Source organism: Miniopterus schreibersii (assembly GCF_964146895.1).
Source record: "Miniopterus schreibersii genome assembly, chromosome: 5".
In the NCBI taxonomy this organism is placed as follows: domain Eukaryota; kingdom Metazoa; phylum Chordata; class Mammalia; order Chiroptera; family Miniopteridae; genus Miniopterus; species Miniopterus schreibersii.
Window position 1 is genome coordinate 44,213,796 of NC_138106.1, and position 14,054 is coordinate 44,227,849.

A 14,054-nucleotide genomic window follows, 5' to 3' on the forward strand; every position below is an offset into this window, starting at 1 on the left:
GAGGTCAATTTGGCCAGAACTTCTGTGGAGCCGGAACTTCTGCCAGATCTCCTAAGACTCAGCACTCCTAACACGTGCGTGTTTGCGTGGATCTAGTCTCTGATCCCAAGAATTTTAGATTTCATGTGATAACATACAATACATCTCCACAAGTAAATGGGTCTTGAAAATCCATGTAGCTATTGAATCTAACAAGAAAACATATCTTCTGAAGAACATATTTTTCTGCCGTATTGTTAAACGTATTTTCTATCCACACAATGAATTTCAGTTCACTTTTCAGTATTTTACTGTAATGCACATTTGGGTAACAACTGCCTGAGAATTTATCTACTACATTTTGGTGTATGGAAAGCCCTCTCATTTTCTCATTAGTACAGAGGGGGTGCGTAATGCAAGCAGAAGACTTTGAGGTGAGTCAACATTGGGTTGGCACCCCAGCTCTGGCATTTGTTGGGGGTCCTATCTTGGGCCTGTCGCTTCAGATATCTGAACTTCAGTTTCCTCATCTGAAAAATGGCACTAATAATATCTACCTTGTAAGTCTGAGGAAAAATAAGGCCAAGTCTGCAAAGCTACTGGCACAAGCCCTCAATCGTGTTAGTTAAGCGACCCCTTGGAGCAGCAGGCAACGTGTCAGTCTCATAATCATGTTATTTATGATTTTTAGCTGACAAAGCAAAATTGAAAGTCAAGAATGTCTCTATTTTAAGCATTATTCATCCTAAATAAAAATTAAAACTACAGTACATACCTTTTTATCAGGATGAAGGCAGTTTCCACACACCCACTTTGAAATGCCTTGTTTTGGTGACTGGCTTCTCCCAGGTTATTTTATAAGCTTCATCAGATCATTGACGTTTAATTTTAATGCATGCCACACCCCCTGCAGTTCAGGAAGGCTGGACTAAAAGCTTAGCTCTGTATAAAACACAAAGATGGAATGTTTTGACCATCTCCCCCCCAGTTTCCTTCACAGCTGCTCCCTGAAGAAGTAACAATGAGATATTGTTTGTGTGTGTGAGACAAAGTGCATTTCATCCAAAACATCGTTTTTTTGCTATGTGGATTTTCTAATTTAATTTTCTCAGTTAGATTGCACTTTGAAGTTCCAGTAAGATGAGTTGCAATATGTTTTCAAACATCTGGTGTTTATTTTTCATTTTTATGTAAATGAAAAATCAACAATCCCATTTCCTGCAGTGGAGCATGAATTCCACCCCGTGTGGTCGTTGGCCTGCAATGTGGCTCAGGCAACGGAGTGAAGGTTGGGAATTGGAGTTGACTTTCTGTGTGATCCTGGCAAGCCACTCCCTTCTCTGAACCTCGGTCTCTCCACTGTGAAGTAGAGACTGTCGTTTCTGTCCCCATCAGAGCTGGGGGTATAGGGCAGATAACAGTTCTGCAACAGTCAGGGCTAAAAGCTGAGAATGCCAAAGATGTTCTCTGCAGCAGCTCTCTCTGTACCTTTAATGACCCTTCCAGCTACATATTCGAGGCAGCTTGTCACTACTTGGGGTGGAGGTTGTGTGGGGGAGGAGCAGACTTAAGTCCAAGGGCACTTCTGGCTGGGCCTTATCTCTCTGTGTGGAATGAACAGCTTAGACTCTTACAAATTGGATTTTATGCCTTTGTGTTAGGCGAGGGTATTTCTAGTGGCATGTAGATAAGATAGGACTTTTGTAGTAGACTTAGATCCTAAATAAAATTAATTCTCAAATTTGTTAGCAATAAAGAAAAGTTTATATCATTAGGCCATATAAACATTAAAACAACAGCAACAACAAGAGCGAATCCTTAACATACCAAACTTTGAGAGCTCTTTTTTTTTGGATGTTCTTTACCTTTTCAGGAAAAGAAAGAATTCTTATTCCTGTTCAGGGCACCCACTCTTGTTGTCCCTCAGAACTCTGAATACCCTCTCCCTCCCCCCTCATATTCACTGGAGGATATTTTTTCCATTGATTTTTAGAGAGTGGAAGGGGGAGGGGGAGAGACACAGAGAGACAGAGAGAGAGAGAGAGAGAGAGAGAGAGAGAGAGAGAGAGAGAGAGATGTGAGAGAAGACACATCAACTGGTTGCCTCCTGCATGCACCCTGACTTGTCCGGGGATCAGATCTGCAACCCAGATATATGCCCTTGACCAGGAATCGAACCAGGCACTCTAACCATTGAGAATACTGGCCAGGGTTCAAGTATCCCTTTTTTAAAAAGGCCTTCCTGACGTTTCAAAGACAGTACTCTTGTCACTATTACTTAACCTGCTTCATTATATCCTTATTATACTTTACCTAAAATTATATCCTTTATTTATATATTTTCTTGTTTACTGTGTTTTTCGCAGTAGAATATAAGCTCCATGAGTGCAGAGAAATTGTCTCATTGACTTACTGCTGTACCCCCACATAAGTGCCAGTAACAAGTGTAAAATAAATGTCTATTCAAAGAATTTACTGAGCATCCTAAGATATGCAAAAGGAACTAGAGGTAATATTTAAGAGACTTCTATTTGAATAGTTTCCCTGGGAAAGAACTAGCCTGTAAGTTTCTGTGTCTTCTTTACCTGCATCACATTTGTCACTGAGAATTACCTGCCATTAAAGAAAGACACAATTGGCCTCTCGTAAACGTCACAAAAAATATTTACTTCTACTTTAAACACTTGCACAGTTTCTCACAAAGCAGTGTTGCTGGCTTCCAAACAGGTAAGTTGGAGACCCATATATTTATATATTTTAGTCCTCAGCAGTGAATCAACAACTGTGGAGCTGAAAGAACTAGTCTAGGAGTCACAGCAGGAGAAAAATCACATTATATTTTTGGGCCTCGGTTTATTTTTTCCTGCTAATATTCATAAATGATATAATTTAGGGAAAGCCTCTCTTTATATTTCTGTGATGTACAGCCACGCACAAGTTCTTAGGCACTATAAACCATTTCAGACCTATGTTCTAAACAAGCCTTTATTTTTTATTTTATTTAAAACTCACCACCAAAACCAAATTTTTTATTTTTTAATTCCAAAATAATACACATCCGTTGTAAACAATTAAGACAGTAGGATTCAGAAAAATGTAGGACTCGGAAACTAAGTGCCTCATAATCTCACCCCTCAGAGAACCATTGCTGTTTGTATTTATTCCTAAACAGATCCTAACGTAACAAAAACGGCAGCAATGTTCAGGGTCCTGAAACTTGCTTCTTTCACGTAATAATGTATTCCTCCGTATCAGCACGCACAGACCAGCCTGATCCTGTCAACGCTGCAAAACCTGCTTCTACCTGACAGCTCACTTCTTTAAGGAAACGGCCTGTGGCTTTACAGGAAATCAGTTCTTTGGTTGGGTGATCTCGCATCACACAGGTGATTTGGTGGATAAAAAAAAAATACCATTTTTAAATTTTTTTTTTAAAAAGCTTCCCTGGTGAAAACTTCTCTATTTATTAAAAAGTGGTTCTTTCAACCACCACTGTCAACCTGTATGCTCTTCTAACGCACTTCTTCTTTCATTAGTTAAAATAAAGGGAAACACAACTATACTTTTCATGTGAAAACTCAGACGAAGAGTTTTCCATAACACAAATCCACTCTTTAAGAGTCAGCTCCAAAGTTCCCCGTCTGGAATGTCTTCCTGAGCTCTTCCCACCCCACGCAGCGCTCCTCACTCTGCTTTGTTTCCACAGCATTTTACTGTTCTCACCCCATCAACACACTGAGGCCTCTGGCTCCTTCGGGAGACTGTCAGATCCTTAACAATAGGCTTGTCTTGTTATCCCTGCTAAATTGCCAAAGTGTTTACTAAATGTGGCTGGATGATTAAATGAATATAGAATGTTTAATTCTCATTACTTGCAGGATTTATTACATACTTCACGATTTTTTCAGGTCTTTTCTCTCCTTATCGCCCCCTTGTGGCCACTTCCTCGATCTCTTGGAACCGAACCAGGTGAAAAGCGAATGGCACCAAGCATCTGGTCAACCACAAGGCAATCAAACTGATAAAAACTGCAGCTTGATATGGCACAGGGGAAAGCACTCTGAGCTGGAAGGCGGGAGGCCTGGGTTCTGGTCCCAGCTCTGCTGCTAACTCAGTCATCCATTCATTCGCTTTTTCAACAACATATGTCAAGCACTGCTGTGTTCAGGCGCAGTTCCAAGCGCTGCAGATGTAGTGGTGAAGAAGAAAGATAATGTCCTCACTCTTGTGGGGCTCATCTTCCAGGGGGAGTCAGGAAAAATATAGGAGAGAATAAGGTGTCTGCTAGGGAGTGACTGGGTGACAACTCTAGTTGGGTGGTAAGGAAGGGGCCTCTCTGAGTACTTACATTTAGGCTGAGATGTGAATAATAAAATAAAACCAGCCACTCAAGGATCATGGGGAAGAGCATTCCAGTTCTAACACTTTTGTTTGAATTGTTTTCCTGGGAAACTCCAAGGGAGAGGAGCACTTAGAACTCCACCTGAGAAATTCTTAGAACCCTTTCCTGGGGAATTCTTAGAACCCTACCAAGGCTTCCAAGATGGGAGCAGACTTTGTGTGGCTGGAGTAGAGAGGGCGCCGAGGAGGAAAATGATTCAGAATGTGTTTGGAGGTAGGTAGAAGCCATGTTATACCTTGCTTAGGAGAATTTCGATTTTATTTCAAGTATCATGGGAAGCTATGGGATGGTTTTAAGCAAGAGCATGAGGAGATCACTTAGGCTGCCCCGTCAAGAATGAATCGTAGAATGATCACAGAGGAATCAGCTGAACAGCTGTTGCAGTCATTCAGGTAATGATGGCTACGACTAGCTTGACTGTAGTGAAAATGAAGAGAAGTGGATGGATTTGGAATATGTTTTGCAGATAAAGTGGATAAGACTTGCTGATGGGTTGAATATGGAGAATGAGGGAAGAGGGGAATTAAGATCGACTCCTAGATTTATAGGTTGAACAACTGGGTGGATGGTCATGCCAATGACTAACACTGGGAAGACGGAGGGATGGGAAAGTTTGGGAGAAAACTCAAGAAGTTCTTCACAGATAAATTAAGTCTGGGTTGCCTCTTAGACATCCGAGTGGAAGTATTAAAAGGCAGTTGGGTATTCAAGACAAGTGTGGGGGGAAAGTCAGGGCTAGAGGCAGAGATTTGGAAATCATAAGCACATAGATGGGCTTCAAAGTCATGGGACTGGATAGAGGTACCAAGGGAAAGCATACAGTAATAGAAGGAAAGGATGCTCAAGACAGATCCCTGGTACCCTCTAACCTACAGAGGTTGAGTAAAGGAGAAGGAGCCAATGAAGGAGACAAAAGGAACAGAAGACGCTGAGCTCTCACAGAGCCAAGGGAAGAAAATGTTTCAAGAAGGAGGAAATCATCCACCTTGGCTGAGAGGTTAAAGAAGATAAAAACAAAGAAGTGGCCACTGAATTTAACAATGTGGAGGTCACTGGTGACCTTGACAGCAGTCTCTACAGAGTAGGGGGGATAGAACCAAATTTGAGTGGGTTGGTAGGGGCAGAGGAGGCAGCAACTCTCTTTAAAATTGAAGGAAAGTAGATAAATTTGTTAAGAGCAGAAAGGAGACATGGAGGTTAAGAGAGATGCTAAGAGCATGCACATGAGGATGATCCAGTTGAGAAGTATGAACCATGTAGGGGAGGGGAGTGGAGATTGCAAGAGCAACCCTAAGTAGGAGAATGGGACGGGACCCAGAGCACAAGTGGAGAGGCTGGGTTTTGAGAGGAGCAAGGGTTCTGGGTCCATAGAAACAAGAGAGAAGGCAGACGGTAGGCCACCAGATGCAGGGAGGTATATAGATTTGGTGGTGAGAAGATGCAGGAGTTTCTCTTTGTGTGACTGTGGTCAAGTCACGTATCTTGCTGAGCTATGTTGGAGAAACAAAACAGGTTTGCTCTGATCATGGTGGCTTCTCTGGACACAGTCATTCAGCTAATTACACCCTCCTTAACATCTGCTTCATTCAATAAGGGACATAGAAGGGAAGGTGCAGAGTTCAACCTAGAATGAATTATAATAGCTCCTAACTATTGAACATGACACATCAGGTCCTGTATAGGTGCTTTCCATATATTAGCTCTAATTGTCACCACACCCTTCAAGGCAGGGATTAGTACTGTTTGTATTAGAGAGAGAAAAAAACCTGCGGTGGAAAGAGGTGGTCAAGCAACTTCTCTAAAGTGATGAACTGAGAATTTAAGCCTTGAGGCCTGGCTCTAAACTCACACTTTTAACCACCTATGTCCTATTGCCCCAACATAGAGAGGGGGGAAAGGGTTTAGCTAGGAGAGTGGCCAGGGGCTAATGCCCTCAGGCAAAATACCTAACAACCTCCTTAGCAGAGAAACATGAAAATGGCCACCTGAAAGCAGAGGAGATGAATCCAACCATTTAGTCCACAATCTAATACTATCATCGGTCAAATTCCAGGGGTTGGGACATCTGCTGCCACTTACCAGCACATTAGCTAAATCCTTAGTCAGGTTATTGTGGCCTTCGGCTTTTCCAGATGTTTGGTGGAAAACAATCTTCTTCCAGTTTTGCAATGCTGTATAAAATGAGGTCAGTTCTTATGAATACATATAGGACAGTAGGGCCTTGTCCATACTTTCTAACATGGACAACATTCAGGATTTTTCCATATATAAGCAGTAAGAATTCTGTTTTGTTTTTCTTCATTTTCTAAAATAATAAATAAATTGGTTGAAAAGAGTCCAGGTCCAGAATAGGACAATGGGGCTCTTGCCCTGGTTCTCTCATTTCTTAGATGGGTGAGCTCAGAGAGTATCCCAAGCTTTCAGTGAGGGGTTCAGCTATCAGGTGTTTATAAAATAGAATCCATGGAACTCCATGGGGAATTGATAGAATTGTATTATGGTATAACTGAATTCCTATGTGATCCTGTGTCTTTTATCTCATGCTTTTATGGACATTTTTGTCAACTTGCTAAAGCGGTCCATGGCACAAAAAGGCTAGGAACCTGCCAGAGGACCCTCGGGTCCTTGCTTGACTTGGCATAATCCCATTAACATACCTTCTGGGAACTAAACTTTTTTTTAACAAAGTCCAACTGAGCACGGAGAAGTGAAGGGAAGTTTCCCAATGCTGGTTGTCAGGTCAGTAAATAAAAGGTGATGGAGCTTCACGTATGAGTTGGGCCCAGGCCAGCAGAGGGAGAGACACAGGCTCTTGTATACTGTCGTCATCTGGGTATTGGGGCTGCATCATCCACACCTTCAGATGTGCGTTTGGGGACCACCCTGAGAGGCAGGAGCAGCCTGCAGACTGAAATATCTCAGGGACCAAGTGCAGCCTTGAGGGAGAAGAGAAAGTGGCAGCAGGAGGACCATGACCTGGTCCATCCTTCTACCTCCTGTGTTATTTCCACTTCTGTACGACAACTTCTGACAATAAAGTGTGATGTTAAATGAAGCCTGGTTATAAAGTTATTGCTGACTGATTAGCCAGCTATCAGATACTGGACACTTGTTATGCTGGGTACTCTGCACATATTCTCCTTCAATCCCAGAGCGACCAGGTAAGGTAGACATGATTATAGCCATTTGATGGAGGAGAGAACAGGCGTACTGCAGGTAATTATCTTGCCCCGAGTGCCTGAACTGGGACTCACACCCACTTCCACAGCTGCCTTCTCGTGAGTGGGAGCCATTGGCCAATCTCTTGGTCCAAGGCAGTCCTTTCCCTTTCAGACTGGGACATGGTTTCTATGTCTTTATCCAAGTCTCTAAGAAAATGGCCAAGTTTGATTTATTGGTTTATTATTTACCTTGTCACAAGCACTGTTGTACTGTGTGTGGAATTTTGTGCTTGGCCTGGAAGCTTTCTTTTAAGTTTCTGAAATTAGTATTTACAAGTAGGTCCTCATTCGAACTATGAGGAGAGTATTACTGGATTGCAGAATCACAGTACACTCCATGAAGAACGGCAATGGTTTTTCATGGGCTACATCCCCTGGAAGGGGCAAGTGGGTGGGCAGAGGAGTGGGTATGGGGGCAGGAGGTGACTGAGAACCACAGATTTCAATGATTTAGGATTTGAGTGGAGGCTGTATGGTAGATCTATTACAGACTCAAGAACAGATCAGTGCATCCCCTGATCTTGCAAGCTTTGCATAGACTCTAAGAGCCAATGCTCCAGAATTATTGGTACAGTGAGCTATTAGAGCACTCTTTGTGCTTTTCTTTTCCAAATGTTTTGTGTTGGTGACCCTTCCTTGGCCAAGTGAACCTTAACTCTGATTACATATACCTAGGGTGCTTTTAAGACTGTTTCTTGCGTTCCACCTTCAATGGTTCTGACGTCATAGGTCTGTGTGAAGGCCTGGGCATCAGCAATTGTTAAAAGCTCTGCCAATGGTTTCAATGTGCAGCCAGGGTGAGACCCACTAAGCCATGGTCTTACTTGCCTTTGGACATCTCACTTGCTGCTCCCTTACCTGAAAGGCCTCCCTGCCCTCTCTACCAGCCAACTCTTTCTTATCCTCTACAAAGTCTTCTCTGAAACGCTGGTTGGGCTCTGTGACCCTCCTCTGTGCTCCTAAAGATGCTCACATCAACTCACAGTAACCCATCACACAGCATCCCAGTCTGTCTTCCCTACAAGATTGTCTGTGGGAAGGAATGTGGCTTTATTTTTTTTGAAGCCCCAGCTTCTAGCACAGTGCATGGCACAAGATAGGAGCTTGGCAAATGTTTGTTGACTAAATGAGGGGATGAAAATAATTGTGGGGGAAAGAATCAGAAAAATGGCCAGACCCATGTCTGGTCCTTCTGTTTGCTAAGGGACCTGAAGACATCCCAGGAGAGCTCAGTATGAGTGTGTTTTGGGAGGTCTGAGGCTGAATGTGAACCTGATATTTGGAAAGACATGTACTCAGTATTTAAAAAGTATTCCAACAGTATTCCACATGTTGTCATGATGTATATATACCATGACACAACAAGTTTTGAAATCTCAAGGGCTGCAGCCCCAGCTACCACTGTGCAGCCATCACCTGGCCCAGAGTGTCTACCCAGCTTGAGTCAGCTGCCTCTTTGTCTCTCACAGAGATGTCGGTTCTGTCTCAAAGGAACAAAGAAAACATTCTGACTATGAGAGAATGGCTTTCAGGGTTTTCCTGATGCAGCCCTGGAGAGAAGACACTTCCACTTTTATGTCTGTCTGTTCAGTGGGGACCGGCATAGGCAGGGCCGTGTCCGTGGCCTTCGATCACGAGATTCAGATAAAGACATCAGTGATGGAGCTTCCTTGGGGCAGGCACTCTGAGGTTTCTAGGTAGGATAACTGTACCTTTCATGGAAATGGAGAGGGACATGTAGCAGGAAGAAAGCTGCTTTTATTAAGAATCTACCCAATGGCACTCAAGTGCTACTCCAAGGACTCTGTGTGTTAGTTAATTCTATTCCTTACAGCAATCCTGTGAACTAGATATTGTCTCCATATTATTTTCACCTTTGAGTTACTTTTCTTTAACAACTACATACTTTCAATCTCCAAATTCTCTTTATCCAGTCTCCCAAATTTCTGTTTCACCCCTTCCCTCTTCCCCATTGGTAATATTTTAGCTCAGGACATTATCGAATTTGTCATGAGAAGGTTCGAATGTCAATAAACTCACATCGTGTCACAACCTTAGTGGGAACTGCATTTGGACCTGGGTCTTGGGTTAAAGGAACTTTCTCTGTTGAGACAGTGATTCTGAAACTTACTAAGATTCCCTTGCAGTTTCTGACTAATCCACTTAGACTTCCTTTTGCCTTCCTCACCCCCAGGTTTAAATCTTTGACCTGGTCTTATAAATCAATCATTTATTAATTTAACAAGTGTTTACTGAGTACTTCCTAAGGACCAGACATTTTTCTAGGCACCAGGAAGATTAGACATACAAGATAAAATCCTTGCCCTCAAGGAGTTTGCTCTTCTAGGTCTTTTCCCCTCTGAGTAGTTGCTTCGGTCACTTGCCTTCAGCCTCTCTCATCTGGAGCAGTGGCCTTTACAGCAGAAGCTAGACGTGGCCATTGACCAGGCAAACTCCTGAAGATTCAGAAGCTCTGCATCCTGTCATGAAGGGTTCAGGGCCACTCTATTCTACCCATCCAGGGGCTGCAAGTGGTCTCTTATCTTTCCCATCCCAAGCCACCTCCACTCAAGAGAAGGAGAAAGGTTAGGGACTCTCAGGAGCTCGGGTTTCTAGCTCACCATGCAGGTACAGCTCTGGATCCCTGAGACCACAAGGGAGAGGGGGATCCTCTGGTCTCCAGGGCAAAATGTCTATTGACCTGAGGTGGGCCAGGAATCCTTTTATCTTTAGTGTCATGGACTCTCAAGTAAACATGACTTATATATATTTTGCCCTTACTGACTAAATGTCTGCTTTCCAGGTACATTCTGTTTCTTTGAACTGAGCCGCTTTGATGTAGTTAAAAATAACAAAAGTTTAGGAAAATAAACTTTTCAAAGAAAACTATGTGAAAGAAAGATTTGGATCATCAAATAGGGAAATTTAAATCATGAATAGAAGGCCTGTGATTTTATTATAAAGGTCAAGGAAGGCTCATCTGAAGGAAGATCCCTGGGCCTGAAGGGGATTTCTACCTCACAACCCTAAGGGATGAACACACATTTGCCTTTTTTCACTCTACAGTTTGGCCTGAGATTATCTTCATGTTGTTATAGTAACTATTTCAGGTTGAGAATTTCACTTCCTGGAGATTTACCCTAACTCGCTCAAAAGAACCTAATGGATGCCCTTCAGATTAGGCATCAACCTAACATACTCCTTGCCCTTTTTCTTCCAGTAGCCAGGGACCAGGGTTGTGGAATTTTCCAGAGGCTGGTGCTTCCATTTGATGAGACGTGACTGGATTTCCCAGCACCCTGTCACTTCAGAAGGGTCATTTGAAAAGATGTCTATGGCCTGCTTAGGGAGAATTACAAGTTCCATGTGGCAATGTGCTTGGGCAGGGGTGGCTTCAACTGAGGCCCTGGGGAAATGGGATTAAAGCTGGGAGAAGGCAAAGTTAAACACACACACACACACACACACACACACAGCAGCCAAAAAATGAACAATGGTACAAAGGAGGCACTGTCCCTGTGAGCTGATGAGTGGAGGGGTCGGCACAGGCACAGCCCAGGTCACTTGTACCAGGCCTCCCACAGCATCCGTGTTAGGTTGGGAGGAAGCACATCCCTGGTCCAGGGACAGCATGGGCTGAGGAAATCGTCCGGGGATGAGTGACTACATCAGGACATCCTATAGAGCAGAGGGATACCCACAGGACTTTATACTTGAAAACTGGATAAGCAGAGGGTACTTTCCAGTTCTACCATGTGAGTTTTGCAGTGTAGACTGACAAATAGATTAATTCGAGCAGTCTAGTGAGCATTCTGGTTTGAAATGCACAGTTTAACTGCTCCCTATTCAGATTAGCTAACCCAGATAACCGCCAGACCTTCAGGCCTTGCCGGGATCTGTGGACAGAGATGTGGGTTTAACTTTCAGGAGGTGCCTTCAGACCTGTGGCTGCTTCTAACACATGTGATCTTAGATGAACCCAGACAGTTGGTTATTCTGCTTGCTCTTAAAAGGCCCCTTCCTTTCCAGAGAGGCTACGATTTTACAGAGACCAGGAGCTAAACAGGGTTGGGAATGAGTCATGCTGCAGATGGCCGCTGGGTGGAAGGAAGGATTCATGTGACTGAACATGTCCACTGTGTTCCTAGACCCAACTCAGACCCGAGACTCTTGGGGATGACAGAGTTTGTAGTCTCCTCTCAACGATGTTATAGCCAACGAAGGCTTATCCTATTTTGACTTATTTTAATTTTGGTGACTTGACAGGCTGTCATTATTTACACCCAGGGATTGAATCTGGAAAGAGCACAGGTCTGTGAATAAAAACAGGATTCCAGGCCCAGCTTTGCCATCAACTGGCAGCTGACAGCAGCAAGGCAGTTCCTCTTCCCAGATCAAAGTTTCATGCTCTTTCCTGCCGCTTTAGCATTCCCTGACTGTGATTTGGTACCTAGTATGGGAAGCAGACAGGACCCCAGGCAGGTCAGGGGAATCAGAAAGGGAAGTTAGGGCAGGGTCATGTTAGCTTGGGAACCATTAAAACCCTTGGATTATTACATAACTCTGTACACATCTTTACATGAAGTCCACTGGCTGCGTTCCCTCTCTCAAATCATCAGCTCTCACCAGGGCCTGTGGGCCTCCCCAGAAGCACCCAGACTTACTGGGCCCCCTTTGGTTTTCTCTGCGCGCTGTCACCACTGAGGCTGAGAGAGCTACGGGGTGAGGAAGGAGGGCACATGGAGAGTGCTGTTGGGGAAGATACTTCTATTTTAAAACTGCTTGCAGTAGGCCCTCCAGCCTGGGCACTGAGAGGAACAGTGGTGGGTAAATAGCATTTGCTCTTCTCTTCAGATGAAACTGTTTGTCTGAAACAGGAAATGCAAACACAGGCTCTATTTTTCTGCACTCTTTTACTCTAATGGGAATCATAATAGTGGTGCAACCCAGCGGGTGATTAATAAACCTATCTTAGGTTCACAAAGGGGCTGTAAGGAAGCCAAGAAGCACACTCCCCAGGGCAGGATTTGGAGATTTTGCAAATCCCAAACTATTTTCTTGATGAACTGTAGTAACCCACCACAAGACAGAAGAGATGGAGTCAAACTCTAAGTACATCTTGTCCTCATAGTTTGTTTGGACACCAGAAGAATTTCATATGTGTGTCGCTCTCATGGTCTTACCCCATGAGCTTGTTCAGTGCTCAGTCTAGCGGCCTCTTGTTGAATATAAAGGTCTGTCTTTCCCACATAGAATAACTGGCCGAGAAGGGGCCAGTCCGTGATTCCATGGGTTGGTTTACTTGCAGGACCCAAATGGTCTGGTTGCTTCTCCCACCAAATTGCAGAACTGATTATTTGAGGGGGAGGATTCATCATCAAAATATGATTAAGTGTTGTGGCTGAGAGATTAGGACCTTGGACTCCAGGAGAAAGACAGACCTTTTATGAAAAGCCTCAAGAGGTCAGATCAGAACCAGTCTTGGGATTTTAGTGAGAGCCCTGAGCCAACCTGGAGAGGGTAGAAAGAAGTACCTCGCTGGTTTTGGACAATTTTTTTTGGTTTTTTGTGGGAATAAAAGGTCATGCCCTCCTCTAGTGCAAATGAAATCTGGAACTCAGGTGCATAGAGTGCTCCCACAATTCTCCCCTTCCAGGGGGCTTGTCCTTTCCCTCCCACATGCTTCTCAGGCAATGAGGGTCCCTTTCCTGATTCTCCATCTCAATCCTTCACGCCCTTTCCCAAAACTTCCCGTGATGCTCATTTCACCCACTTTTGCCTGGATACAAATGATGGAAGAGGGCAGTGAGCTTGTCTCCACACCTACCCTTCATCTGTCAAGAGGGCTCTGGGGCTGGCTTGGCTGAACCTCCAAATTTGGGGATAAATAAGGAAGAAGCCTGAGAGAAGAGAAGCTGAGGAAGACCAGGCTGTGATGTGGGGGCAGAAGCCAGCTTGCCTCTTGTTGACTCACCTCCACAAAGAATTAGAGCAGGAGGAGGCCGTGCCCTCGGTGAATCCCTTGATCTGTCTCTTGCTTCAACAGTGCTTGGGCAGGACAGACCCAGGGACGCCCCTTCTTCCAGCCTCCGACCACCCTCCTACCTCTTTTCCAGTCACCACCTTTGGAACGATCTCAGCCATCCTCAGCCTCCGAGATCAGCCAACACCATTTTTTGACCTTAACTCTTTATTGCTGAACAACCATGAGCTCCCAAATTGGTCAGAATTATTCCACTGAGGCGGAGGCTGCTGTCAGCCACCTGGTTAACCAGCATCTGTGGGCCTCCTGCACCTACCTCTCTCTGGGCTTCTATTTGGACCATGATGATGTGGCTCTGGAGGGCGTAGGCCGCTCCTTCTGGGAGTTGGCCCAGGGAAGCCAAGCATCTCTGGAAGATGTGAAACCAGCATGGCAGCCACGCCTCTGCCAGGACCTGCAGAAGGCTTCC

The 14,054-nt window shown here is 44.3% G+C and overlaps 1 protein-coding gene across 6 annotated transcripts in view; it reads right to left on the reverse strand.

Moving 5' to 3' along the window:
* APOD (apolipoprotein D) overlaps positions 1-14,054 on the reverse strand; it is a 45,759-nt gene that overhangs the window by 14,800 nt on the left and 16,905 nt on the right. For 2 of the 6 annotated variants that reach the window (XM_081138443.1, XM_081138442.1), the window contains exons 3-4: positions 6,461-6,552; positions 755-921 (exon numbers count right to left, since the gene is read on the reverse strand). The exons of 2 other annotated variants lie outside the window; for them this stretch is intronic. The gene's annotated coding sequence lies outside the window, so the exon portion shown is untranslated. The remainder of the gene's footprint in view (positions 1-754; positions 922-6,460; positions 6,553-14,054) is intronic. 2 more of the 6 variants (XM_081138440.1, XM_081138441.1) reach the window with 1 other exon arrangement.